The sequence below is a fragment of the Callorhinus ursinus genome, unplaced genomic scaffold (genome assembly GCF_003265705.2).
Source record: "Callorhinus ursinus isolate GAN/ISIS: 27379988/994484 unplaced genomic scaffold, GSC_fseal_2.0 scaffold4, whole genome shotgun sequence".
NCBI lineage: Eukaryota > Metazoa > Chordata > Mammalia > Carnivora > Otariidae > Callorhinus > Callorhinus ursinus.
The window spans coordinates 37,041,662-37,069,407 of record NW_027397066.1 but is presented as its reverse complement, the minus strand read 5'-3'; positions in this window follow the sequence as shown (position 1 = coordinate 37,069,407).

Here is a 27,746-nt window from a genome sequence, read left to right as displayed (position 1 = left end):
AATTTAGGGAGAATCATCACCTTGATCTTTACAATGTTGAGCTTTCCCTTTCGTAAACATAGTAAAGATTTCCATTTATTCTGGTCTTTTCTTGTGCCCTTTACTAACATTTGAAAACTTCCTCCATAATGGTATACTAAAACTGCCGGGATTTGTAGGCTATCCGTTTGCTGAATTTTGAGAGTTTCTATTACTAGTGTGAAAGAAATTAAGTAATATTCTCCTTATTTATTGTTGCATTTTCTAATTTGCTTGTCGGTATTCATGAGAAAATTTACTGATCTTTGTTTTTGATCTTGTATCTGGCTACTTTGCTTGACCAACTCATTTAGTCTCGTTAAAAATCAATTTCTATCTATAAATCTGTCACTAATAACATTTAATATATCTTCCATTTTATAGTCCAAAAAAAAGGAAATCTCAGGAGGTTATACCATGCTAACTTTACATAATCAACTAGAGGAAATTCAGGCCCAGAATGTTGTTTTTTTGACCGCTGGAACATTTTCTCGTGGTACTTGGGATAAAATCATTAGGAAATCAAAATCAGTAGGAAATCAAAAAACATCAGCTTGACAAATGAAATCCCACACACACAGGTATGTTCTGGCTATTAACAGGATTAGATGGGAATAAAATGAGGGATTCTAAATTAATACATGTAGAACAGTCTTGGAGCATAAGGTAAATGTGGGCTACTCTTAATCTTATTGTGTGAGAGGCATTATTGTGCCATGCTTGAGGGACAAACTGCCTAGGTTAAGTTCTGGCTCCACCACTTACAGCTGAGGGTTTTTGGAAGTTCACTTAACTTTTCCAAATTTCAGTTCCTTCATATATAACCAGGGGCAATAATAATGGTACATATGTCTACGGCATATAGTATTATGTGAGTTAACAGGTAAAGAATTTAAAATAGCATCTGTCACATTGAAAATATTAATAATTGCTAGCTGGCAATCTTTGCAGCATTTAGAGCAGGGCCTTAGACATAGTAGAAACTTAAAAATGTTTAACTGAAATTCAGCTGGGGTGGGACACTAACACCCAGTTTAGTTTCAAGGGAACCGGTAATATTCCCATATTGCCTATCTTATTGCAGATAAATGCATTTTTCCATAATAAGAGCTGCTACTATAACACTGATTATAAACTCATTCTATCTAACAACTCCTTGTCCATAGTTTCATCACACAATGCAATACAGAAACATGTGTGTATCACACTGCCTCAAGCCACGTCCCCCACCCTGATCCCAATATAATCAATTTACAAATACCTTTTGCTCTACCTCCAAAATATATGCAGAAGATGTCTAGTTCACTCAAGGCTGCTATCCCTCTCCTCTCACCTGGTCAATGAAGTGGTCTCCTTTCTCATTTCCCCATTTTCACCAAATCCATTCAATCCATTTCCACACAGTGGGACGAATGGTCTCTGAAAAATAAAAAGTAGCTCAAATCACTGTCTTAAAATTCTTCAATTACATGCCCTCAGATTCTAGATAAAAACAAGACTCTTCACCATATTCTAAGACTCTTCATGCTGGAATCCTGTCCACTCTCAAATCTCAAATCATTTATGGACAGAGGAAAGAACAAATGTCAAAGCTCTGAAGCAGAACACTTGCTTAACCTCACTCACTTTCCAGTCAACACCTGCTTCCCTGCATCTTTAGGTGGGGGAAACCCTTATCTCCTAAGACCCCAGCTTAAAAAAAAAAAATCCTCAGAGATATCCTTCATTGAGCACTCTACTGAGAGCAATTTGCCAATATCTACCCCAATCCATCTCTGTCATTTATTCCACTTTGTTTTAAACATAACACTCACTACCTGAAATTACCACATTTCTTATCTGTCTCCATCCCACCAAATCCTACAATCCAAAATTCGAATCACATTAAAAATTATAGCAAGGACCTTGTTTATCTTATTCACCACTATACCTCCAGCATCGTGAAAGCTACCTGCCACACAGTTTATACCCAGTAAATATTTGCTGAATGAATATATGAATACGGTTTTAATACTAAGTAAGAAACTGCTACCTCACTCCACTCCTTCAACATATGTAATTTCAATAACTTCAGTATCTAGGACTTAATGGTTTTTGTTAGTTTTTACTTTATAACAGATTTCTCAGAACGCGGGAAGATACTTTCTCACTATATATTTATAGGCTCTGTCTTATAGAGCTTCATTTGTAGTGGTGAAATCTGATTAAGGTTCTAGAAGTGCTACTGTTTTGTTTTGTTTTTAAGACTTTATTTATTTATTTGAGGGAGACAAAAAGTGTGAGCGTGGGCAGAGGCAGAGGGAAAGGGGGAGAGAGAATCTCAAGCAGACTCCCTGCTGAGTGCAGAGCCAGATGTGGGGCTCAATCCCAGGACCCTGAGATCATAACCTGAGCCGAAATCAGGAGTTGGACGCTTAATGAACTGAGCCACCTAGGAGCCCCTAGAAGTGCTATTGTTATAACTAAGCTATCTCCAAAAATTTCTAGACTCACTTCCCATAAAAAGTCTTTCCATACCTGTATTGCCCAAAGATTTAAATATGGTTATTCTGAATTTATTTTCTCACCTGACTCAAGAAAATACTTCTATATAAATAAAAAGATATGTTTTAAATACCATCTTCAATTGCCTAACTTCCTCTTACTATATAATTACAAAATTATCAAAATCACATCCTAAATAGAAAAAAAAAATTCACAGGATAAATGAATGAGGAAGTGATTAAGCTAAAATTGCCTCTGTGAAAGTTAAACTGAGCAAATGTGATTCAAGAAATGCTTCACTCGTTGGGTGTTCTGCAAAGGAAGGGAGAGTGAAAAAATATTTAAAATCAAGGTCATGGGGGTAAACCATTCTGAGAATATTAATGAGCATTTATGCTATGAGACCTACATTAACAAAAGAAGGGCTGATCAGGTAATTAATCCTTGCATCTATTTATTTGTTTTTGCTTATTTGTTTCCTTCACCTAGTTTCCACTCTCATTTATGCACACATTCACTTAGGTAACAAAACTTACTGTAGGTCTGCCATAACCCAGGTTTTGGTTTGGATGTGGAGGATAGAGTGGTATATAAAATCAAACAGGTTCCCTATATCTGTGGATCTTGGAGTTCAACCCACAAACTCCATAATTTCTGATTCCTGCCTCTCCCTTTTGTTTACCGACAGGTAAAATTTCAAAGCGTAAATGACCTTATTTTAAATAGTACACTATCTATAATCACCATTAAAAGAAACTATGCATGATCTGGAAGAACAGGGAAACAATTTTTCAGTTACCAAACTGTGTATGTTTCCCTCTTCACTACTCATCTCTGCTTCATGAGGTTCTGATAAAGCCCTTTGAAACTATGAAATCCCTAGCCTCTCAAATACTAATACTGCACTTACTTAAATTTTTTTGCAAATCATCCAACATTCTAAGGTAGGTCCTTTAGAAGTCATTGATGGACTATATTACATCACTATGTGATATGTACTCTTCCTTCTCTACATACCTTTACTTTCAACTTCTCAGTCATCCTTTTTTTGGGTATGGCCACTACAGTTGAGTTGCTCTGCCTAGCTGCAGCTTGAAAGTCACCTATGGCTTCCGGAATTCATACAAGACATGACTTCCAGAGCACACATTTTGTTTTTCCTCCAATGGAAGGAGAAATCAAAAATCTATGAACGCTTTATTTTGGAGTTTATTCTTATTTCCATGTCCCTTATTTGTTAACTTTTCCTTTCTGTTTTCTATACTAATAAGCAACCCAGACAACACTTCATTCATTATAATATCCAGAAGCTAAAATAGACTTTCCTACATGTAAATGATGCATTAAGCCAGATTTTTATATTTTAAAAGCCAATAATTTTGTTAAGTGTAGATTTTCAGAATCCTTAGAGAAAAGTATGCGTGCGTATATATATATATATATATATATTTAAGACAACTCTGTCCTGGAAAGCAACATCTGATTAAATAAATCTACTGAATTTTTAACAATTTATATAGATAATTTAAAACACATAAAGAACAAGAGAATGGGCCACCATACACTCATCGGCCAGCATCAGTATTTGTCAAGTTAGGGCTAATCTTGCTGCATCTATACTGGCACTGAACTCTACCCTCCCAAGATTATTTTGCAACAAATCTCGGATATATTATCTCATCAGTAAATATTCAGCATGTGTTGCTAAGATGTAGGACATAACCACAATACTATTATATATAAAATCATTAAATATAATTACACTTAAAATCATTAAAAAATAATTCCTTAGTATCATCAAATACACAGTCCACAATTGTTTCTTGTAAGTTTAATTGGGATCTAATATAAGGTTCACACATTAGAACTACTAAATATCTCTTAATCTTCTTGTAATCTATATCTCCATCTTATTTTTCCTTACATTTTTGTCCTTGTGGTTCAAGAATTCATGTCATTTGTCTTGTGGGGTTTCCCACAATGTATGCTTTAGTCATTATACTCTTGAAAACTGTTTAACATGACCCTCTTTCATCTGATTCTCCAGTAATGCAAAAGCTCTAGAGACTAAATGATAGTCCAATCTATTCAAGAATTTTTTTCCATCATTCAATAAGTAACTGAAAAAAAAACTGCAAACAAATCAAATATCCATCATGGGGAACTAATTGAATAAACTATGTATATCCACAACATGCAGTATTGTGTAGCTGAAAAAAGAAATGAGGAATTCCTCTAAATAGCACTATGTGGTGATCTCTCTATGTATATTGTTAAATAAAAACACAAAATACAAATGCATGCAATGTGCTACAATTTATCTCAGAAAGTAAGAATAACAATGTATGTGACTAATTGCTAATATGAAAAAATGCAAATGGATAAGCCATAATTTTTTTAAGTATTTACATATAATGAGAGAAAGAGAATGGGGTAAAAGGAATGTGAAGACAGGAACTACATTTCTTTGAATAAACACTGTTTTACATATTTTATATAAGAACAATGTAAATATTCCACTTAATTATAAAATGAAATGATATGTAAAGAAACAGTTCCTTAAGACTGAGAATAATATGAAACAAGTGAACCGGTATAAATAGTTGGTGGCACAAAGTACAAAGAGAGGGTGCCTGGGTGGCTCAGTTGGTTAAGCGACTGCCTTCAGCTGAGGTCATGATCCTGGAGTCCCTCGATCGAGTCCCGCATCGGGCTCCCTGCTTGGCAGGGAGTTTGCTTCGCCCTCTGACCCTCCCCCCTCTCATGTGCTCTCTCTCTCTCTCTCATTCATGCCCTCTCAAATAAATAAAATCTTTAAAAAATAAAACCAAAACAAAGTACAAAGAGAAAAAATATTCCAATTAATTTTAAGACGTGGCAATTTGAGTGCATATCCTTAGTGGGGTATACCCTTTGGTAGGAACTGAAAGAACTGGAAAAATAAAATATTTTTAGTAATTATATATTTGGTGGTAACATTGGTAATGTACTCTGAGAATGTGTTGGTGTAGGGTGGGATCAAGCAAATGAAAATTTATGTTGGTAACATTAAAGACAGTCTTTCATCTTAGAAGAAATTAGACACAATTTTTTTAGATACAATTTTTAGATGAATAAGTTGAATAAAATCCTATTGTTCTAAATTAGAAATCAGAATTAGAAATAAAAGTTTAAATTCATGTTTTATTTTATAAATATATTTTATATATATATTAGAGACTGTATATATAATACATTACATATACACACACACACACATACCATATAGGTATGTGTTTATGGAAAATGCCTAGAAACATGGCCCCTTAGTAGCAATGAATACATACTAGTGTCCAGATTTTCATCAGTAAGTGCAATTTCTCACTAAAAGAAACCACATTTCTTACAAGAAGTGGCAGATTCTTGATCTGATAAAGATATATATAAAATCAGTCTTTCATATCTTATACAAGGAATTAAGGAAGCCATCAAAGACAACTAGAGTCTGCCAAAGGACCTCCTGGGCCAGACAGAACTATTTGGGGACCAACAAGATAATAAATGCAATGAGTTAAACCACATTAAGTATATTTCATTACATTAGTTCATGATTATATTAAAATAAACAAACTTAGTGGTCAAATTCAAAAGATGCAGGGGAACCAAATCATTATTGTGAAAACTAGAAAATGAAAGACAGGGAAAAAAAAAAAGTAACACTTGTTTTTCGTCTGGAAAGTATACCTAGGAAGGGGTGCCTGGGTTGCAGTCAGTTAAGCGGCTGCTTTGGGCTCAGGTCATGATCTCAGGTCCTGGGATGGAGCCAAGGTTGGGCTCTCTGCTCAGCAGGAAGTCTGCTTCCCCCCTCTCCTTCTGTCTCCCCCCACCGCCTCCAGCTCATGCTTGCTATCTCTCTAATGAATAAAATCTTAAAAAAAATATATATATATATACCTAAGGATAATCAAAATTTGATGAAGGCAAGTTTTTGTTTATAAAAGTAGTCCAACTAATAAATGAAGAAGGAACGATATAATTAGAATAACATGATTTTGGGGGCACCTGGGTGGCTCAGTTGGTTAAGCATCTGCCTTTGGCTCAGGTCATGATCTCAGGGTCCTGGGATCAATCCCTTCATCAGACTTCCTGCTCAACAGGGGGCCCGCTTCTCCCTCTGCCTGCTATTCCCCCTGCTTGTGCTCTCTCTGTCAAATAAATAAATAAAATCTTTAAAAAAAAAAAAAAACACGATTTTGCAGCACCTGACAAATTAACGCATCAAGGCAATGATCATCTGTAGCAGCTAACATCACCAAGAGAACAATCTGGCATTATGTGCCCTGATGGAAGTTCACAAGGCCATCTAGGAAGTAGTCTTGCAGAAAAGCAAGAAAAAGAAAGAAAGAGAGAGAGAGAGAAAAGAAAGAAAAAGAAAGAGAGAGAGAAAGAAAGAGAAAGAAAAAGAAAACCTTAACCATTTGAAAACTTCGAATGGCAATATTCAAAGCAGCTCAAACTTTATTAACATCTATAGGGCCTCACATACACATATATGAAGGATATGACAATACCCAGCAACTTGTTGGACCTCAAGGAAAACTGAGTAAGTGAATAATTGTATTTAAGATATTCACTTGGATTTGGAAAGCTGTTAAAAATGCTCGCTCAAAATTCTCAGTAAAAAATATTAATAAAAAATACGCTTTCTAATGAATACTGAACACATAATTAAGAGGAGAAAGAGAAAGCCAGTATGATTTAAGCATATAGTTTTTCAAGACATTTTCTCTTATATAAAAGGAATAGTAAGCTGTTACAATGACTGTGACTCACCATTAAATTCACCTTTGCAAGCTTCTCTCAAAAATAATCTAAATGAAAGGTATTTCCAAAGGGAATTTTTACAGGTTAAGGTCTGAAAGTCAGCATGGGCCACATAACTCCATGCAGGAGAGAATGAATGTGCTCTTGAGGTGACAAGCTCTTTGTTCACAGGGGAAGAAAAAAAAACTGTGTCATCCATACCCTTGTAAAAGCCATCCTGCTGGGCAGTTGCTTGCAATGATAACCCTCTTTGTCCACCCTCTTGGACTCATATGGCTCTGATACACATAATAGCAATTCCTATGCAGTCTGTCGCAGTGATTTTTTGTGATGTTACAAACTATGCCTTAGGCATTTCCTAAAAGGTTATCCAAAGTATACAGTCACACATACACTTCTGTGTGCACACATGCACACTCCCTCCCTCTCATTTTATATGTAAGAAGTCATTGTCTAAACCAGCTTTGATGAGTTTGAAGCCAAAGCAAAAATAGGATTCTACTTGTACAAAAGAGGCGTATTTAAGAAAGGAAAGACTGTGTTAAGTAGAACAATACACTGGTTTTAAGTAAAAGTTTTTAAAGTATTATTAACCTAATAATGTTTAATTGCATATTATCTAATCATGTATATGATATAATTGCCTTACCATTAACTAAATAGTTTATGTGTTAAGGAACACAAAACATGCCAACAACTAAATCTGCATCATAGGGAAAATCATTTAGCCTCTCTAAGCCTCCATTTCTTTATCTGGGGAATCCAAGAAAGTTGAAAGAAATTCTCTCCAAGATACTTTCAATTCCAGAAGGTTCTGAGTACATGATAACCTTTTAACATGCTATTTCCAACATCACAGGCAATGATTACCTGTGCAATGTGTCTAATTTTGGCTTTATTCATGTGTACGTTTAAGATCATGATTACAAATATGTTTTTAATACACCTTTCTGCACAAAGGCCATATAGACTACTACTTGTAGCTTAAAAAGAAAAAGGAATCAGAAAACACAGATCCTGCCCTGAAAGGTTCACAGAAGGGTGGTAGTTACACAGATAAAAGTAGCTAATTTTCAATGCTCTGATGCAGTATTGCTACCACACTAGAAAAGACAAAATACTCTCTCACAATCAGGGAGACATTCATGTGGATGGTGACATTTGAACTGAATCTTTAAAGATGGAACAGTCTGGTAGTCTCCTATATTGTCTCCAAATAAGTGTCATAGTTCCCTGAGAGTGAGTACTGTTTTTTATTAGTTTTAATTTTCCAATGTTGTTACTTATAGGAAGCTAAGATAGGTTTTGTGTTTCGTGGTGTTTTTTTTTTTGCATTCAACTGAGAACAGAGAAATTCTAAATCATAGAATAATACCTGAAAGAATTAAAAATAACAGAACAATCTCCAGATGCTAAGAATAAAATATTTTAAACCCTCAAAAGATGTTATTATAGCTTGAAAAAATTTCTCAAAATTCAAGAATCTTTCAACTTAAGCTGAAAATATCATTGGTAGCCAGTTCTGATAATAAATTATCTTGATAATCAGTATGTTTTTTGGTTATTAATTATGACCTAATTTCTTTAACAGTGATTAAGTCCATTTCTTATCTGATTCCCTATGGATATAGAGAAAACACACACACACACACACACACACACACACACACACACACACACAAAACTGGCCACACTATGGATGACAATCCTTTATACAAACAGAATAACAATAAATTTAAAATGAATATAGTAATGGGTATGCATACACCAGAAATATATAAAATCTGTTTTTTCTATAATTATCTTAATTTCTAAATTGAGTTCCTATTCTCCTGATATAGTAGATAGAAACTGAAATTGTTACTTTTGTAGTTAAAAACCATTAAATGTTTTGAACTAATAAAAACTTAATCATACTCATACAGTTTTCTCACTCATTTTTACTCTTCTTCCTTCCAAAGTTCTTACCAAACAAACAAACAAAAAATTAAAACAGAAAGCCTGTCACAGCTCAAAAGCCAGAGAGAATAGTTGCTTTAAAAAGTATTCCAAAACACTTAAAGAGCAGGGGTCCCCCAACTGACAATAAATACTTTGCAAATTTTGGAAGTGTTTGAGTCATTTTTACCAATTACTACCACCATATGATACTCAGTTATTCACAGTGTGAGGTAAGATTGAAAGTTTATTATTCCAGGGAGCCTGATGAGATCATATGGCACAGGAGACCATAACTGAGCAGGAGCAACTGAAGCCAGATTCCGCCACCCCCACCCCCACCCTCACCCTCACCCTCACCCCCACCCCCGCAAGGAGGTTTTTACCAGACAAAGCAAGCATGACGGCAAGCCGGAAGCCATGGGAAAGGGCAGATCGTGCTGCGCCATTGGACCCACCTGTGCAGCACACTGGCCAGGTGTCCCTGCTCTTCCTCTGTTGTAAGGTTCTTACTGCATTTAAAATGGACAATTTACTTTCAATTCTTCTGCCTTAGTCCTTCTTTAGTGAAAAAAAAAAAGTCCTCCTTTAAACCATGGGCTTCAAAATACTAAATGACCCTCCCAAGGAGTGACTGTAACTCTCTAAGTATCACATATGCAACAAACCCCTGGAAGAATCAAAGTCAGTAATACCTACAATTTCACAGAGCTTTTGTGAGACAGTTGATGATTAAATTAATAGAAGGGCTCATTATTTCTTTTATTGACAGAGCTGTTAAGGGTCACGTTCATTATGCAGGTGCAGAAGAGAAAGGGAAAAAAATAAATTTCCATTAGGCTCACAATTTAGTTCATGGTTCTAATTTTGGCCATATGTTCATTCCATATCAAAACTAACTGAATGTTTAAAGCAATTTATTTCTATTTTTCATATGTTTTCAAATATATATTTTTAAGCATAAGACAGAGAAAAGTTTCTGAATCACTGCAAATTTATTTCCTAACATGCTGGATTATTTCTTAATATATATGAGACTTGCTCAAGTTTATCACGGTATATATACACCTTGGAACAGACTGGCAACAACAACTTCATACAAGGGAAGCATTTTAATATTTAATAATACTGTTAAATGGGACCTAAGATAGACCTGTGTCTCAATGCATTATTCTCTTTAGAAAATCTAAACGTAGTAAGCTTCATAAGATGCATACATCAATGCCTATGTTATTTCTTTGATGATTTAACCAACTACAACAGTGGTTCTCAAACTTTAGCATGCTTCAGAATCACACAGAAGGCTTGTAAAAACACAGATTCCTGGGCCTCACTTCAGACTAAGTAGGTCTGTGGTGCACTTGATAATTTGCATTTTCAACAAATCCCTGGTAACACTAGTGCTAATGATCCAGGGACCACACTTTTGAGATGCACTGAATTGGAAGACAGCAACTATGTTCGTTTAAATCTCTATACAGAAAAAATTAAATGTAGAGAATCTTTTTTTAAAAAAAGGTTTTATTTATTTATTTGAGAGAGAGAGAACAAGCAGGGGGAGAAAGAGAAGCAGACTCCCCACTGAACAGGGAGCTCAACATGGGGCTCAATCCCAGGACCCTAGGATCATGACCTAAGCCGAAGGCAGACGCTTAAACAACTGAGCCACCCATGTGCTCAAATGTAGAGAATCTTGATAATCATTGGCATAGGATGAAATAAAGAATCTTAAATGAACACAAAGTGTAGCCTCAGAGGGAGATAAGGTTAACAAAAACCTTCAAAAATAAATAGGTATGATCAAACTGATGTAGGAGGTGTAGGAAATAGAACTGATGTGTTGTTATCAGTATGGAAATGCAGCATCAGCTGTGTAGGACAGTTAACGGAAATACAATAAGTATAGTATCAGTGCACTGTGTCAAGCCAGACATAGTTGGAGGTTTACCACATATAATTTACTGGTGTAAAATGAATAAATCTCATTATGATGAGCAAACACTCTATAGAAGACACTTTGCAAATGTTGAATTCAATGCATATTCCAGTTTTCATATAGGTTACATGAGATCATAAAAATTATGTACAGTAGCTGACTTATTAAGTGTATATTACGCAGTGCAAAAATGCTACCTATTACGTTGGTAATAACAAGTAGGTAAATGGTGAGAACATCATTTTGTCAGCCTCATCAATACTTCATTCCTCAGAAGGGAAAATCCCCCATGCCTAGAAAAATAATCCCCACAAGTAGAATTTCTGCTGTTCAACACAATCTAATTAAATTGGGTCACATTACATCTTTCTTGTTTGTTTGTTTCTCTTCTTGGTAATGGACAAGAAAACCAGGCCTGTAGCTATAGCTTTGTCATTGGGAATTAGTTGTCCATTTCAGTGTAGATAGGTTTTCTCCCTTCTTGCTTATATTGGGGCTGGTACAATTTATAAACATGTTTCTTTTCCCAGTCAGAGTTTTGGACCAAGTGAGACAAAGATCCAGGCAGGCAGAGATCAAAATGACAGTTTTCACTTTAAAAAAGCTATTAGAGATCTTTGCCGTAACAGTGGATTTCCTATTACTGAAGATAAACATCGTCCCGACCACAAGCAGTGCTAGGTGTCTACACATCCCCCCTACCGCACCTTCCTATCCCCACCAGTGGACACGATTTTTGTTAAAATGTTGATGAAAATTATTATATTACTATATCTGCAAATAATTCCTGACAGTAACATGCTTTCTGAGGTGAACGTATCTAAGACAAAAGCAGAAAATACCTGTGATCAAAGTAGATGCTACGGGATATTTAATGCACGCAATATAATTCCTGCTTCTTCCACAAGCCTGGTGAACAAAAGGTCCACATTTGAGTGACTGACTTTTGTCAGAAGTACCAAATAATGAGTTTTTACATTCTCGGGCCAGTGTGATCTTTTTAAATATCACTCACACAAACTTAAGCGAGGTCATGCTTTTTGCAGTGAGGCATCAAATTCAAGGCTAGCAAAAAATAATGAATATCCCTGTAACACTGATTTTTTATCTCAAAAGCTTTAAAGATACTGAAAATTGAGAGATTATAAGGAGAAGATCCCTGTCTTAGCTTGGGATGCCATGACAAAATATCAGCCTGGGTGGCTTAAACAAGAGAAATGTATTTTCTCATATTTCTGGAGGCTGGAAGCTTGAGATCAGGCTGAAAGCCTGGTCAGATTCTGGTGAGAGCTCTCTTCCTGGCCTGCAGATGGCTACCTTCTCACTGTGTCCTCACATTGTAGGGATTGGGAGGGGCTGGGGAGGAGAGGGATCTTCTTATAAGGGCACTAATCCCATCATGAGAGCCCATTCACATGATCTCATCTAAAACTAATTATCTCCCAAAGTCTCCATCTCCAAATACCAGAACATTGGGGTTAGGGCTTGAACGTACAAATTTGCCAGAGGACAAAATTCTGTTCATAACAAGCCCTAAGAAGAAAAGATCCATCCCCTGACTCTTTCTTGGTAGTCTTTACAACTGATGTTAGAACTGTCACAGTTCCGATATATGGCCCATATAATTTATGACAAGTGGCACTAAAGATCATGTTTTAAAAGTTTATAACTGTCCTTCCTGATGTCAGTCTCCAAATGTAGGGGATTTCCGAAACCTGGTGATTTATCTTCATAACTCATATCAGTTATATCTAGAGCTGAAACCTCTGCACTGGACTCCAAACACATACCAAGTTGCCTACCTACCATCTCCAGTTGGAGACATAATAGACATCTCAAAGGTAATATATCCAACACACCCCTTAATCTCCACTATTTTCCCCATCTCTTTTAATAAGCTCCATCCTTCTAGTTCAGCCCCCAACCTTGGTTTTATCTTTAACTCCCCCAGGTATTTTACAATCCACACCACATTCACAAATCCTGTCAATACTGGCTTCAGAATAGATGTGGAGTACGTTCAGGTCTCACCACCAACGCTACCCCACAGAATCCAACCGGATGTCTCCATATCCAGTTAGCTTTCCTCCTACAGCCTTCTAACTGCCCCTCTGCCCCTGTGCTGCCCACACTCCCTTCAGCCTATTCTCATCTCTGCAGCCAGAATGAGTCCTTTAAAATACAAGTCACATCAAGCCACTCTTCTTAACGTTCCTCCACCTCACTCAGTGCAGTAGCTACTTGAGGCTGTTGTAACAAATTACTACAAACTGGGTGATTTGAACCAATAGAAACTTATTCTGTCACAGTTCTAGAGGCTAGAAGTCTGAAATCAAGTAATCCGGGGGGGCCATCCTCTCTCTGAAGGCTCTCGGGGAAGATCATTCCTTGTTTCTTCCTCGTTTGTGGGGACTGCTGGCAATCCCTAGTGTTCCCTCCCATGTAGCAGCATCACTCCAAATTCTGCCTATGTCTCTACGTGGCTTTCTCTACTGTGTGTCTCTTTGTCCAAATTTCCCTCTTTATAAGGACACTAGTCATTAGAATGATGCCCATCTTCTCCAACCTTAGCTTAAAAGAATGATATTTGCAAAGATTCTATTTCCAGATAAGGTCATATACACAGGCCGTGGGAATTACCACCTGAATATTTTGTTGTTGTTCTCGTTGGGGCGGGGTGGGGGGGCACTTTTCAGTCCATAGCAGTGTAAATCCAAAGTCCTTACAATGGCACACAAGTCTCAGTCTTTTGTTCTTCAAAGTGTGAACTACAGACGGGTAGTAACAGCATCACTTGGAAGGAAGTTTGTATGGAATGTAAACTCTCCAGACCTCCTAAATCAGAATCTTCACTTTAATATGACACCCAGGTGATTTACAAGCAAATTAAAATTTGAGAAGCACTACCCCTCAAAATGACCTATCTACTTTTCTGCTCTCTGCATCAACTACTCCTCCACCCACATCACTCCATTACTCAGCTTCAGTCATTATGGTCTTTTAGTTGCTTCTGAAATGTCTAGAAAACTCCTTTTCCAGATGTTTCCATAAATTATTCCTTCACCTGCTTCATATCTTTATGCAAATATCACCTTGGTGTCATTTTTCCTAGACACTCTATTTTTTTTATTTTTTTAAAGATTTTATTTATTTATTTGACAGAGAGAGACACAGTGAGAGCAGGAACACAAGCAGTGGGAGAGGGAGAAGCAGGCTTCCCGCTGAGCAGGGAGCCTGATGTGGGGCTCGACCCCAGGACCCTGGGATCATGACCTGAGCCGAAGGCAGACGCTCAACGAGTGAGCCACCCAGGCGCCCCTAGACAGTCTATTTTAAATGAACATCTTCATTAACCCCATCCCTCTTTCTTGCTTTATTTTTTACCACAGAACAACTGATCATCTAATATATTAAATATTATACTTATTTTGTTTATTGTTTTCTCTACCAACTCAAATATAAGCTCCTTGAGCACAAGGACCTGAGTTTATTATGTGTACTGCTGGAATGGTACAGAATACTCAGTAGAGGCCACTCAATAAATGTGTCAAATACATGAGTCTATAAGTTTACTAATCTATTTGCCCATATATATTATTTACTTATTATTTGAAATCAACTGTATTATATGCTTCATGTAATGCTTTTTTTTTATCTTTTTTATTGTTATGTTAATCACCATATATTACATCATTAGTTTTTGGTGCAGTGTTCCATGATTCATTGTTTGTTCATAACACCCAGTGCTCTATGCAGAACGTGCCCTCCTCAATACCCATCACCAGGCTAACCCATCCCCCTCCCCCCCTCCCCTCTAGAACCCTCAGTTTGTAATGCTTTTTTAAAAGATATATAAGCCTTATACAGGTCTATCATTTAGAAGGTAGAAAATTATAATTTACTAAAACATTTGTGAATCAGTTTGTTCTTATGCTTCACCAACTATCATGGTAAAGCCTACTTTAGCCCTAGTACACACTGTCAGAATAAATGTTTTTATGCATCCTAAATTTATTCCTTTGGAGCTTCACAGGATGTTCCCTTGTTCTATGATACAGAAATATGGTCACAAAGTGAGCACAGTATCATGCCTTTCTAATATTCTGTCCCTTTTCATTTATTCTTCTTTGCATTTTCATCATTTCAAAATGAACATTCCTAACCTCTCCTCTACTCCTTCCACAATCATGTTCTTCTCTGTGTATGTATATTCATATCTATATCTATGTATGTATAACAAGCATACAATATTATATTAGTTTTAGATATATGACATAGTGATTTGACAATTCTATACTTCACTCAGTGCTCCTCATAAGCGTAGTCACCATCTGTTACCGAGCGAAGTTATTACAATATTTTTGACTATATTCCCTATGCTTATACTTTTCACCTCCATGACTTTCTTCCTAACTAAAAGTTTGTACCTCTTAATCCCCTTTACCTATTTGATGCATGCTCTCGCCTACCTCCCTTTTGGCAACCACCAGTTTGTCCTCTATATTTAAGAGCCTGTTTTTTTTTTCATTTATTTCTTTGTTCACTTGTCTTGCTTTTTTTAGATCCCACATATAAGTGAAATCATATGGTATTTGTCTTTCTCTGTTTGACTTATTTCACTTAGCATAATACCCTCTAGTCCATCCATGCTGTTGTAAATGTTAAGATCTCATTCTTTTTTATGGCTGAGTAATATTCTAGTGTGCGTGTGTGTGTGTGTGTGTGTGTGTGTGTGTGTGTGTGTGTTCTAGTTCTTTTAACTAGAATCTCACAGATAGAGTTACCAAAGCATGATAAAGAGGGAAGAAATGTTTGACACATCCCTCTTCACTTTCCATTAAAGTTTGATGCTCCATTAGATTTGTGCTTATTTTTTTCTTTCTTAGAAAAGGAAATGGAGTCTTTACCCTCAAAAAATGTATTATTTGCTGGGGAGACAGACATCAGAGTAGGGCATTTCTTAGTTTCAATTCTGTTTATCTTACCTTTAGATATTTGAAAAGACCAAAATGCTGAATGCTTATGAACTACAATCAGTTATGACTGGAAAACAGTAATAGATGAATATTAGTTAATAATTGCCTACTGAAGAAATGCTTAAAATTAATATTAATATAAATTAATATAAGTTAATACAGTATTATAGCATTATAGTATAAATAAAATGGCATGAATATAATTAGCATAAATTAACATAAATTAAATAAATTAGTATAAATTTTAAAAAGCAAATGAGCTAATAAAGTTTAGGTCCCTCTGTCTACTGATTAGATATGAGTCAAAAACTCAATGAGTGGGGCGCCTGGATGGTTCAGCTGGTTAAGCATCTGCCATTGGCTCAGATCATGATCCCGGGGTCCTGGGATCGAGCCCCACATTGGTCTCCCTGCTCAGCAGGGAGTCTGCTTCTCCCTCTCCCTCTGCCACTCTCCCGGTTTGTGCTCTTTCTCTCAAATAAATAAATAAAATCTTAAAAAAAAAAAAAACCTCAGAATTAAGTCCTTATTGGTGACACAGCAATTCATGACATTATTGGTTTGGAAAGACCTAAGTAGAAGCTAAACAATTAAGAGCACTAAGACCTTTCCAAGACATACAGAATAACCTCCTTGTTCAGACAACGCTTTGAGATATAGCCATTCATTTCTTCTTTTAGAGCAAGCTTCCCACTTGAGACCTTAAAAACCAATAGCCACAAAGGCACTTGGGTGGCTCAGTTGGTTAAGTGTCCAGCTCTCGATTTTGGCTCAGGTCATATCTCAGGGTCGTGGGATCAAGCACCAAGGCGGGCTCCCCACTCAGTGGGGAGTCTGCTTGAGATTCTTTCTCTCCCTTCCCCTCTGGCCCACCTCCCTGCATGCTCTATCTCTCTAAATAATAAAACTTAAAATAAATAAATAAATAAAAAATAATAGCCACAGAAAGAACTAGGGAATTCAATGGGTAAGCTTCAACTGTACACTCTGCACAGTATTGGAAACTTACACATACTATCTGATTTAATCATAGCAATACTATAAAATATAAACCATACTATTAACTTAATTTTACAGATGAGGAAACTGAGGCCTAGATAAGAAGTTGAATAACAGTATGCCCAAGTTCATACAACTAATAATGAAGAAAGCAACAATTTGATTTCAGAACTTTTCATTTTTTTCTCTTCTAATGCTTTTTATTTTAAAATAATTTGAATCATAGAAAGTTGCAAAAATAGTAAAGAGAATCACTGTGTTATCTTCAACTAGCTTCCCCCAATAATCATCTCTTACTTACACATTCATAACACATTGCCCAAACCAGGAAACTGATATTAGTACAATACCATTAACTCAAGTTCAGACTCTATTCAGATTTCAAAGGCTTTTACATACATCTTACATGTAAGAGTGTGTGTGTGTGTGTGTGTTTGTGTGCACGTGTGGTGTACTATAGTTCTAATGAGGCATAGATTCGTGTAACCATCACTGCAATCAAGGCACAAAATTTCTCTATCACCACAAAAAAAGCACTGAATTACCCCTTAACAGTCAACCCTAGCCCTGAGCAACCACTGATCTGCTCTGCATCACTAGAATTCTTATCTATAATTCAGGCCTTTTTGGAACTAAAGTCCAGGAGATTGTTAAATGAATGGCAATTTTTTTCTTTAAGTATTATTTGCATTCTTCATAAATGGTATACTGTGGCACATATTCAAATGTGCATATACATGTATAAGTGAGCTAAAGACTGAAGATGGATTTAAATGCACAAAAGTAAAAATATTATATAGTATCGTCACTATAACCCTATTTATAATTCTCTTCCAAAACTAGTGGTAGTTTTTATTTTCTGAATTTACTGTCATTACTAAATAAAACTATGTTTAAAGTTTTATACATATGCCTGAATTTCACATTTTTTTAATTTTTTATTGTTATGTTAATCACCATACATTACAGCATTAGTTCTTGATGTAGTGTTCCATGATTCATTGTTTGTGCATAACACCCAGTGCTCCATGCAGAACGTGCCCTCTTTAATACCCATCACCAGGCTAACCCATCCCCCTACCCTCCTCCCCTCTAGAACCCTCAGTTTGTTTTTCAGAGTCCATCGTCTCTCATGGTTCACATTTTGTTTCATAGCTATAAATGGTGTTAAAAGGGTATTTTTACATTTAAACACATTTAACTGAAAGAAAAGGTACAAGTGATTTCATAAATAAAATATAATCTGGGGGACTGCTGTTTTTCCATTTTGAAGAACAACCACCATTAGTCTTTAATAATAGGTAGATTCCATGTAAAATAATGATTTGTCAAGAGGTAGTAAACAGAGACAGAACCATTCTAAGCAAAATTTTAATAAGTCAAAGTCATTTTTGTCATCCTTTCTTCTTGTCCTAATCCCAGGTACTCTCTGCCACTCTGTGATCCACTCCTCTGTGACACAACACCCCAGCTGTGCACAGTGTCAAGGTGCCCCTAACCACTTCTCCCTCGAGATGTTAATAGACCTTGCCTCAGCTAAACTTTCTCAGTGCCTGGCTTTCTATCAGATTTTCAAGTCCTGTTAGGTCCTTGAAGGGCAATGCATAATGCATCCCATGCTAATTATCTGATGAGGGTCACTAGATTAATATTTTATCACACCAGATAAAGTACCCTTAGACTTAATAATACAGAAATTTCCAATTATGTTACTTCTTTGTATTAAATTCTGGGGCTAATTTGAGGACTATGTCCCAGCACTGGAAATATGAAGGACAGAAAATGGCACTTGTCCCAATTTTAACTGAATTCTCCCTAAGACCACACTGCTACTCATCATTACAGAATGTTTTCCAGGTAACAAAATACATGATTAAAATAGAACCTTGCTATAACCCTACGTGACAGGCAGGACCAATGTTATTATTCATAGTTCACAGATGAAGCAGTTAGGTTCAGTAGTATTAAAAGATTTGTCTCGGGTCACTGGTTTATTAAATAACAGACTAAGATCAGAACTAAGTTTTATACCTGTATAAGACTGTAAAGAAGAACCAAATGAATTATAAAATTTTCTTACAACAGCAATGACTATTATTGACCATTCCATAATTTCTTTAATAACAATCTGATATGACAAGATAGATGTGACAAAACACTATCTATTGATTATATTTGGGTAATAGTTGGGTTTTTTTTATGTTTGTTTTACTACTTTGCTACTTTAAGTTTTGTCACAATAAAAAATTCATGTGTTTTCTTGATATGCTCATTAAATGAAACACAGCAACTTCTTCCACATTATTAACTAAAGAAATACCTTTTAATAATTATATTTATTACTATATAAATAGCTCTTCAGTATGCACCTTTTGCAAAGTGATTTCTAGGCACTGGGATTATAAGAGTGATCAAAAGGTTGCCCCTATTCTCATAGCATTTATATTATAGTGAAAAAAGGCAATGTGTAAATACACAAATAATTTGAGAATATCTGTGTAAGACATCTGTCAGCAATAAGTACTGAGAAAAGAAACAAAGCCAAGCACAAGGATAGAGAGTGATGGGAGACTGCACATTTTAGGTGATCAATGAAGGCCTGAGTTGGCGACATTTGAATAGAGACCAGAATGACACAAGAAACGTGAATATCTGAAAGAAGATATTTCAGGCTTAAGTAACAGCAAGTTAAAACACACACACACACACACACACACACACACACACACACACACACACACACCCCTAAGGTAGGAACTAATTTGATATGTTTGAGGAAGAGCAAGAAGGACAATAAAGTAGGCCATTCGGACTGAATGACTGGTAGAGAAAATAAGGTAAAAGAAATAGCCAGGTTGCATGGGGTACTTGCCTGTGGCATTGTGGGCCTTAGGGTTTTGCTCTAAGTGTGATGGGAACCCATTAGAAGAGCTGTGTGTGTTGAGGGGACAGGGAAGTTCTGATGTGATTTAGACATTTTAAAGTTTTAAAGCACTTCCTATTATTTGAGTAGAGAATTGTATTAGTTTTCCCTTTCCAGGGCAGCCAAAACCCAGTACCACAGACTGGGTAGCTCAAAAAAAAAAAGAAGAAGAAGAAGAAGAAGAAGAAATTTAGTTTTTCATAGTTTTGGAAGCTAGATGTCCAAGATCAAGGTGTCTGCAGGTTAAGTTTCTATTGGGATCTCTCTTTTCATATAAATGGCCACCTTCACCTTGTGTCTTCATATTACCTTACCTCTGTACTTTCATGTCCAAATTTTCTCTTCCTATGAGGATACCAGTCAGGTCAGGTTAGGACCCTCCCAGATGACCTCATTTTAATTTCATTACCTCTTTAAAGCTCCAATCTCCAAATAAAGTCACATTTTGAGGTAATGGAGGTTAGGACTTCAACATATGAATTTTCGGGGGACACCTTTCACCCCATAACAGGAATAAAATGCAATGCAGCAAGGGTGAAAATGGGAAGGTCATTTAGAAGGCTATTGCATTATTCAAAGGTAAAATGATGCTACCTGGACTACATAGAAGTCGTGAGAATTGGTCATTATATAAATTATATAAAGAAGAGAATTAAGGGGCTAACAAGATTATTTCATGAAATCCCTCTAACAGCATGTTAGGTCTGCTACTGTTTCCCCGTTGACTATAATTCATGCATAAGGTCACATAGCTAGCAATTCAGGAGCTAGAATTCAAACGTAGATATGTCCAATTCCAAAGATCACACCCTATACTCTCTGACATGCTTCATAAAGGTTGAGTTTTATCCTATCAGAAATACTTAATAATACATGTATAGAAATTATCTTAATTGGAAGGTCTTCGAGCACAGAATTAAAGGAGTGGGATTATATACGTTTTCCTAAAGAGATAATGTATATTTACCTTGCCTTTGTACGGAACACATATTAGTTGTAACTAGCCTTGAATGGAGACTTTTTTTCCACTAGCTATTTAGTCTCTATTACTTATTGGATTCCATAATAATTTCTGTAAGAAGTCAGGAGAAACAGCTGTCTGGTCTTTGAAGGAATTTCCCATCATGTTAAGAAAGATGATATGCCCATAAAATATGGTATTTCCTGGTTATCAAATGAATTAGTTGACAAATAGTGCTGGAAGAGTTCAAAAGAGGAAAATGACTCCAGACTTTGGAAGAGTAAAAATGGATGAAGCTTAACTTCCAAGAATCTGTAAAAATCCAATCAATAAAAAAAGCAATGCCTAATAAGTTCAAATTTACAAAAGCAAACAATCTTATTTTCTTTTCTGTCCAGGTAAGCAAACATCTTCTCTTATGAAGTCCTGTGTAAAAATTCGCCCTAGAGTTTAGGCAACAAGGACTACTATCATCTACTCAGCATCCTGTGGTTTGCCTTCCTAGCAGCCCTCATATTTCTATTTCACTGTTGTTGTTGTTGCTGAACACTTGCATCACTGTTAACTGGCAAGCATCATGAAAGCAGAGACAGATCAGATTTGTTCTCATTCTCTTTTGACTTCTCCAGCACATAAAAAATATTATGGGCAAAAAGTCACTAGATTAGCTTCAAAGACATAAAATGAATCAAGAATAGTAACCAAGTAAGACATTTGTGTAAAATCAAAGATTTGGGGGTAACTTTTTCAAACCATATGAAAATGAAAATGAAAATATTGGGGGGTGCCTGGGTGGCCCAGTCAGTTTAGCATCCAACTCTTGACTTCAGCTCAGGTCATGATCTCAGAATCTTGAGATCAAGTCCTGTGTTGGGCTATGCACTGAGTGCAGAGTCTGCTTAAGATTCGCTCCCTCTCCCTCTGCCCCTCCCCTGCACGTGCACATTCTCTCTTAAAAAAAAAGAAAAAGAAAATAGAAAGAAAATGAAAATATGGGATGATATTGTACATACTATTTTATAAGCTTTTTGTTTTGTTTTATGGCTTAACCAAAACTTATGAATGACTTCTCATATTAATAAATAACAACATTGGTATTAAGTTATCATCATAATGGCTCTATAATATTTTATGGTGTGATTCTATATTAATGCCCTATTGTTGAACATTTGATCTCTGATTATTTCCTTTTACAAAAAAATGCTACATTATACATTTTTGTATTTTTTTAAGATATGTAATCTCTGGGTCAAAAGATATGAGTAAGTTTAGGGTCTTTGGTAAATACTGTCCGAATTCGCTCCAAAAAGTATACAGTAAAACATCCTTGCATTTCAGGAAACAAGAATAGTTTCCATATTCTGAGACTTCCTGCACTTTCTGGTTTGTAGGATTTTTTGTTGTTGTTTGGTGGGTTTGGGGTTTTGCTTTTACTTTTTAAGTAGGTTGCAGTATTATTTAGTATTCAGTGGTCATGGCTATTTGAAGAATAGTTTCTCTATTTGAGAGATTCTTCCAGCATCTACAAACACCAGTGTGTTCTTTCTCTAAAGGAAAATATAAAGCAGAAGGAAATTAAATCCTGCCCAAATTCTGAAACTATGAAAATGTAACAATAGAGAAAACAAGTAGAAAGTTTTTAAGCTATCCAATGACTTTAGCAGCTGGTGGATCCTATCATGCCTATTTTTGCACAGAATGAAAAAGACACAGCAGGTTCCTTTGGAATATCAAACTGAGAAAATTGACTACAGCTTTAACAGCCTTAAAAGAATTTTTTGGCAGAATGAATAAGTGTGCATAATTGAGAAAAATAACCCCAATCTGTAGGGGAAAAAAAAATAGATATAAAAAGAGGCTAAACAAGAATGTTGCTGCCTGTTCTTTTCACAACAATCTTCCACCTGTCCCTGACTGCAGTATTTAAGGAACCGAGATTTAGAGCTATAAAAGAATAGGAAGTTGGAGACTTTAGGATGGAGGAATCCAGGGCTGTGTAGAAGGTACAAAGGACTTCGAGCCAGGAAACTTGACTGACATGCAATTGTGGGTGGGCTGTGAAGTCTGGAAGCCTGGTCTTACATCCCAACTCAGCTACTTACTTATCCTGGAACCCCGGGCAAATAATATCTCTTCTCTCTGGCTCAGTTTCCACATTCCCATAGAGAATATCACATTAGTGCCTAGCTTTCTTAGTGCCTGGCTTATATGGCCTTTTCATTAAATATTAACCATTTTTGTATAATATAACTAAATGTGTAAACTTAGGCAACTCACTTCACTTTTTGTCTCAATTTCTCCAACTATAAAATGAATCACTTAGACAATGTGGTAATGTGACATCATCTAGATTTAAAGGTTTATACTTCTGTGAGAACAACAACAAAAAGCACTGGATGCTACTATCAGAGTTAGTTTGGGAATGATGTGAAGCCAGTAAAGTGAATATAAATGAAGAACTGAAGCAAAGTAGGGGAAAAAAGGAGAGAAGAGAAATTAGAAAAAATTACCTTTATAAATAGAGGGGGATTTTATATCTACATTTATCATTTTATATTATACTTACATAAAATCATTTTTATATACATACATGTGTCTGTATATACATAAGCATAAAGCTACTACAGGGGCACCCAGGTGGCTCAGTCAGTTGAGTGTCCCACTCTTGATTTCGGCTCAGGTCATGATCTCAGGGTCATGAGATCAAGCTCTGCCTCAAGCTCTGTGCCAAGCTGAGCTGAGCATGGAGCCTACTTGAGATTCTCTCTCTCCCTCTCCCCCTTCCTCACCCACTCGTGTGCTCACTCTCTCGAAAAAAAAAATAGTTTTTAAATCTATAACTTTTTTTAAAAAACAGATTTGATTCAGGTTTTTCCTTCTTTCGTAGTACAGATTCTGAACATGAGCTTAAGAATGATGGTGTGATAGCACTTAATATATGAGGACTAAAGGTAGGTGGGAGGAATGGTTCATTTTGCTGCTTAGTATGAGGTAGGGATTCGATTGGTGCTTCCGCATTTGTAGGTTTATTCTTCTCTATTTTAATGCTAACAATAGCCACATAAAGCAGATACCGTATCTTTATTTTTTCAGATAGTCAGAAGTCTTGTATTTGAATTCTTCCTTTGCCAGTAACTGATGGTAATCTTTAACAATCATTCTGAGCTCCTATTTCTTTATAAATGAGAAGAGGAACATAGCACTCAATGCCTTTTAAAAGGTGAGCAGGAACAAGGAAGTTATACTGGGCATTTGCTGACTGGTTAAAAGCAAGGTAACTTTCCTTATATGAAGCAAAGGGGAGTCTTGCAGCTAGGTCAGGTAATGTGTGCTGAGCAGGCAAGCCTTGACTGGTCAACCCAGGCTTCTCCTTTCTGATAGAGCAGAGCACAGAAACTTAATTAAGTTTTGGTTTAGTTTAGCATGAGCTACTCCATCTTTTTGTTCGTTTGTTTGTTTTAAGACTTATTTATTTATTTGGGGGGGGAGGGGCAGAGGGAAAGATAGGTTCTCCAGCAAACTCCCCACTGAGAGAGGAGCCCAACTTGGGGCTTGATCCTGTGACCCTGAGATCATGACCTGAGCCAAAATCAAGAGTCAGACACAACCAACTAAGCCACCCAGGTGCCCCAAGACTCCATCTTGAACCAAATCTGGTTACTTAAAACTTATGACATGGCCTTTCCTCTATATAACAATGACTCCTTTCAAGAAAAATTTCTCTTTGGTATAGCATTGGATGAACATTTCACAATAGATACTATATTAGTCAGCTAGGACCTGCCATAACAAAACACCACAGATTGAACAACTTGAAATGACACTGTTGATCCTTTCCAATAATAAACTCATCATCTTTACAACACACTCACTTTTGCTTCTCATCTCCTTAATCCAGAAGATGGCAGACAATCAATCTAGTGTGTTTCAACACCAAACTGATATTTCTGCTTGATTCTGTTCTCTCTCTCAAGCCCAGCATGAAACCAATCATGAAATTCTTCCAGTTTTACTTCCTTCACACGTCTCAAAGTATTTCTATTCTCTTTATTACCAATGCCAATATATTAGTCCACAACTCTGCTTATTAAAGATCTTCAGACTAATTTTCTAGCCTTCATTCTCCTCTTTCTCTACTCCCAATAATGAACTTCTTTAAAATGAAAACCTAGGGTGACTTTACAATAAGTGATGTGAGACTCCAGCAATTTTAATTTTATTTTCTGCCTGAAATTCCACCAAAAAACAATAAGATGAAGGGAAAATAATATTTGATGGAATAATAAGTAAAATTACAAATCATATAATATGAAGAATAACTGTCAAAGAGAGCAAAGTTTGTAAAATTTAAACATAAAATCTAGGGCTTTTACATCCCTATAAGACAAAGTTTTCAGGGAAAAGATTGTTCTAAAGTAAGTAGTAAGCTGACTAGTAAGGCACTAAATTTATTTTACTTGGAACTTGGAATTAATGAGAGAAGGTTAAAAGGCTAATGATAGAATAGATGTGCAAACCACATCTTTTTACAGGTGGGCCACAGGAAAAGCTGGAGACATCTCTATACCCAGCTTTTTTTTTTTTTACCCCCCTCCCCTCTAGAACCCTCAGTTTGTTTTTCAGTGTCCATCATCTCTCATGGTTCGTCTCCCCCTCCGATTTACTCCCCTTCATTCTTCCCCTCCTGCTATCTTCTTTTTTTTGTTTGTTTTTCTTAACATATGTTGCATTATTTGTTTCAGAAGTACAGATCTGTGATTCAACAGTCTTGCACAATTCACAGCGCTCACCATAGCACATACCCTCCCCAATGTCTATCACCCAGCCACCCCATCCCTCCCACCCCCCACCACTCCAGCAATCCTCAGTGTGTTTCCTGAGGTTAAGAATTCCTCATATCAGTGAGATCATATGATACATGTCTTTCTCTGATTGACTTATTTCCCCAGCTTTTTTATCACTGAAAGTCCTGGTAAACTCATGATACTCGAAATGGATAGTCATTATTTTCTCCTTTCCTACAAAGTTACAAACATGACCTCATAAAGAGCAGGGACTATCTCTAGAAGTCTCCCTCATTTGGGTTAGTGAACCCAATTCCAATGTATGGGAGAAGCAAAGTATTGGGAAAGGACACAGAGCTTCTCTTCAGGCATGCCACTCTCTCAGCATCTCCACGTGTTCACAAACCCAGAAATTCTGTCACCCTCGTCCTTTTGAGTTTTTACGGAGGCTTCATTATGGGAACATGATTGATTAAATCATTGGCCATGAGACTGATTCAACCTTTAGCCCCTCTCCCACCATGGACATCTGGGGCTGAGACTGAAATTTCCAACCCTCTAATCAACTGGTTGGGTCCCTGGCAACCAACCCATCCTTAGGTGCAGTCCAAAATCAACTCATTAACATAACAAAAGGCACCTTTATAGTTTTCCCCACTTAGGAAATTCCAAGAGTTCCAGGAACTTGGTGCTGAAAATGAGGACAAAAGAGCAAATATATATATTTGATTCCTGAACTAAGTTTAATACCATAGCATGGCAGAAAGACTGCACTCACTGATTTTAGAAATTTGCAGTTATACTAACCTTTGCCAGCAGATTATCTTTGTGTTAGAAAGGGGAAAAATTCTAAGTCATAAGAAGCTCTGCACCTGCCAATTTTTGTTATCTAAAGAGAAAGATGTACTAGAAGAGAGATGAAAAATAAAGAAAAACAAAACAAAACAGAAAAGCAAAAACCTGCATGGCTTCATTCTGACTTTCAACTTACAGGGAACTGAATCAAGTGTTGATGACAAAGTTCCCACAGACCACAGAAGGAAGCTCAAGCTGTCTGTGATAACTGCTCATTCTCCAGGCATATCTTACATTATTTATGGAAGAATAAATTATCTGATCCCAGAAGGACAACCTCAACTGAAATATAAGCGGTAATTTAGAAGCATCTATGTAAAATTACCATACTAAAAAGAGAAAAGTCACAAAATAAGGCAGCTCAGGAGATTTTGAGAAAAAACTTGTATGTAGCTAATGAAAATTATGACTATTATTTTTTTAACTAAAACATTACATGGAAGAAAATAGGACATCTATAAAAATAGTAACTTAAGGTTAGTCTGCAAGATATCAAGAAAGAAATTATTATACAACAGAAGGGACTCAGTGAGCTAGTTATTCAGCAAGGAAAAAAAGTACGGGGCTGGGGACTTCCAAAAATAAAGGTAAAAAATGTATTTATAGATATTCTGGACTTACATGTGGCCTTTCCAGCATGATGGTCTCACTTTTTTCATGTCCAGTGATAGTCACCAAAAGAATGTCTCAAGACAACAGGCTGAAGCTGCATGGTCTTTTTTTAACCTCCTCTTGAGTTACACAACATCATTTCCATTGCATACTATTGGTTAAGAGCAATACTAAGTCTGCAAAGATTCAAGAGGAGCAGACATGGATGGCACGTTAGCAAGGTCAGATTGTAGAAGAGTATATGGGATGAAAGACTGTTTTTGGAAAATACAATCTGCTACTGCAAGATACAGAAGGGCCATCTAGAATTTAAGTTTTTCACACATGGTAGACATTCATCAGTTGTTTTACAGAGAGAACAGAAAAGCAATGCTTAAAACAAGTCATGTTAGTGGAGATCAGTTAGAAAAGCTTCTACTATAAACTGATTGCTCCATTTTCCAGAACAAAGAGAATT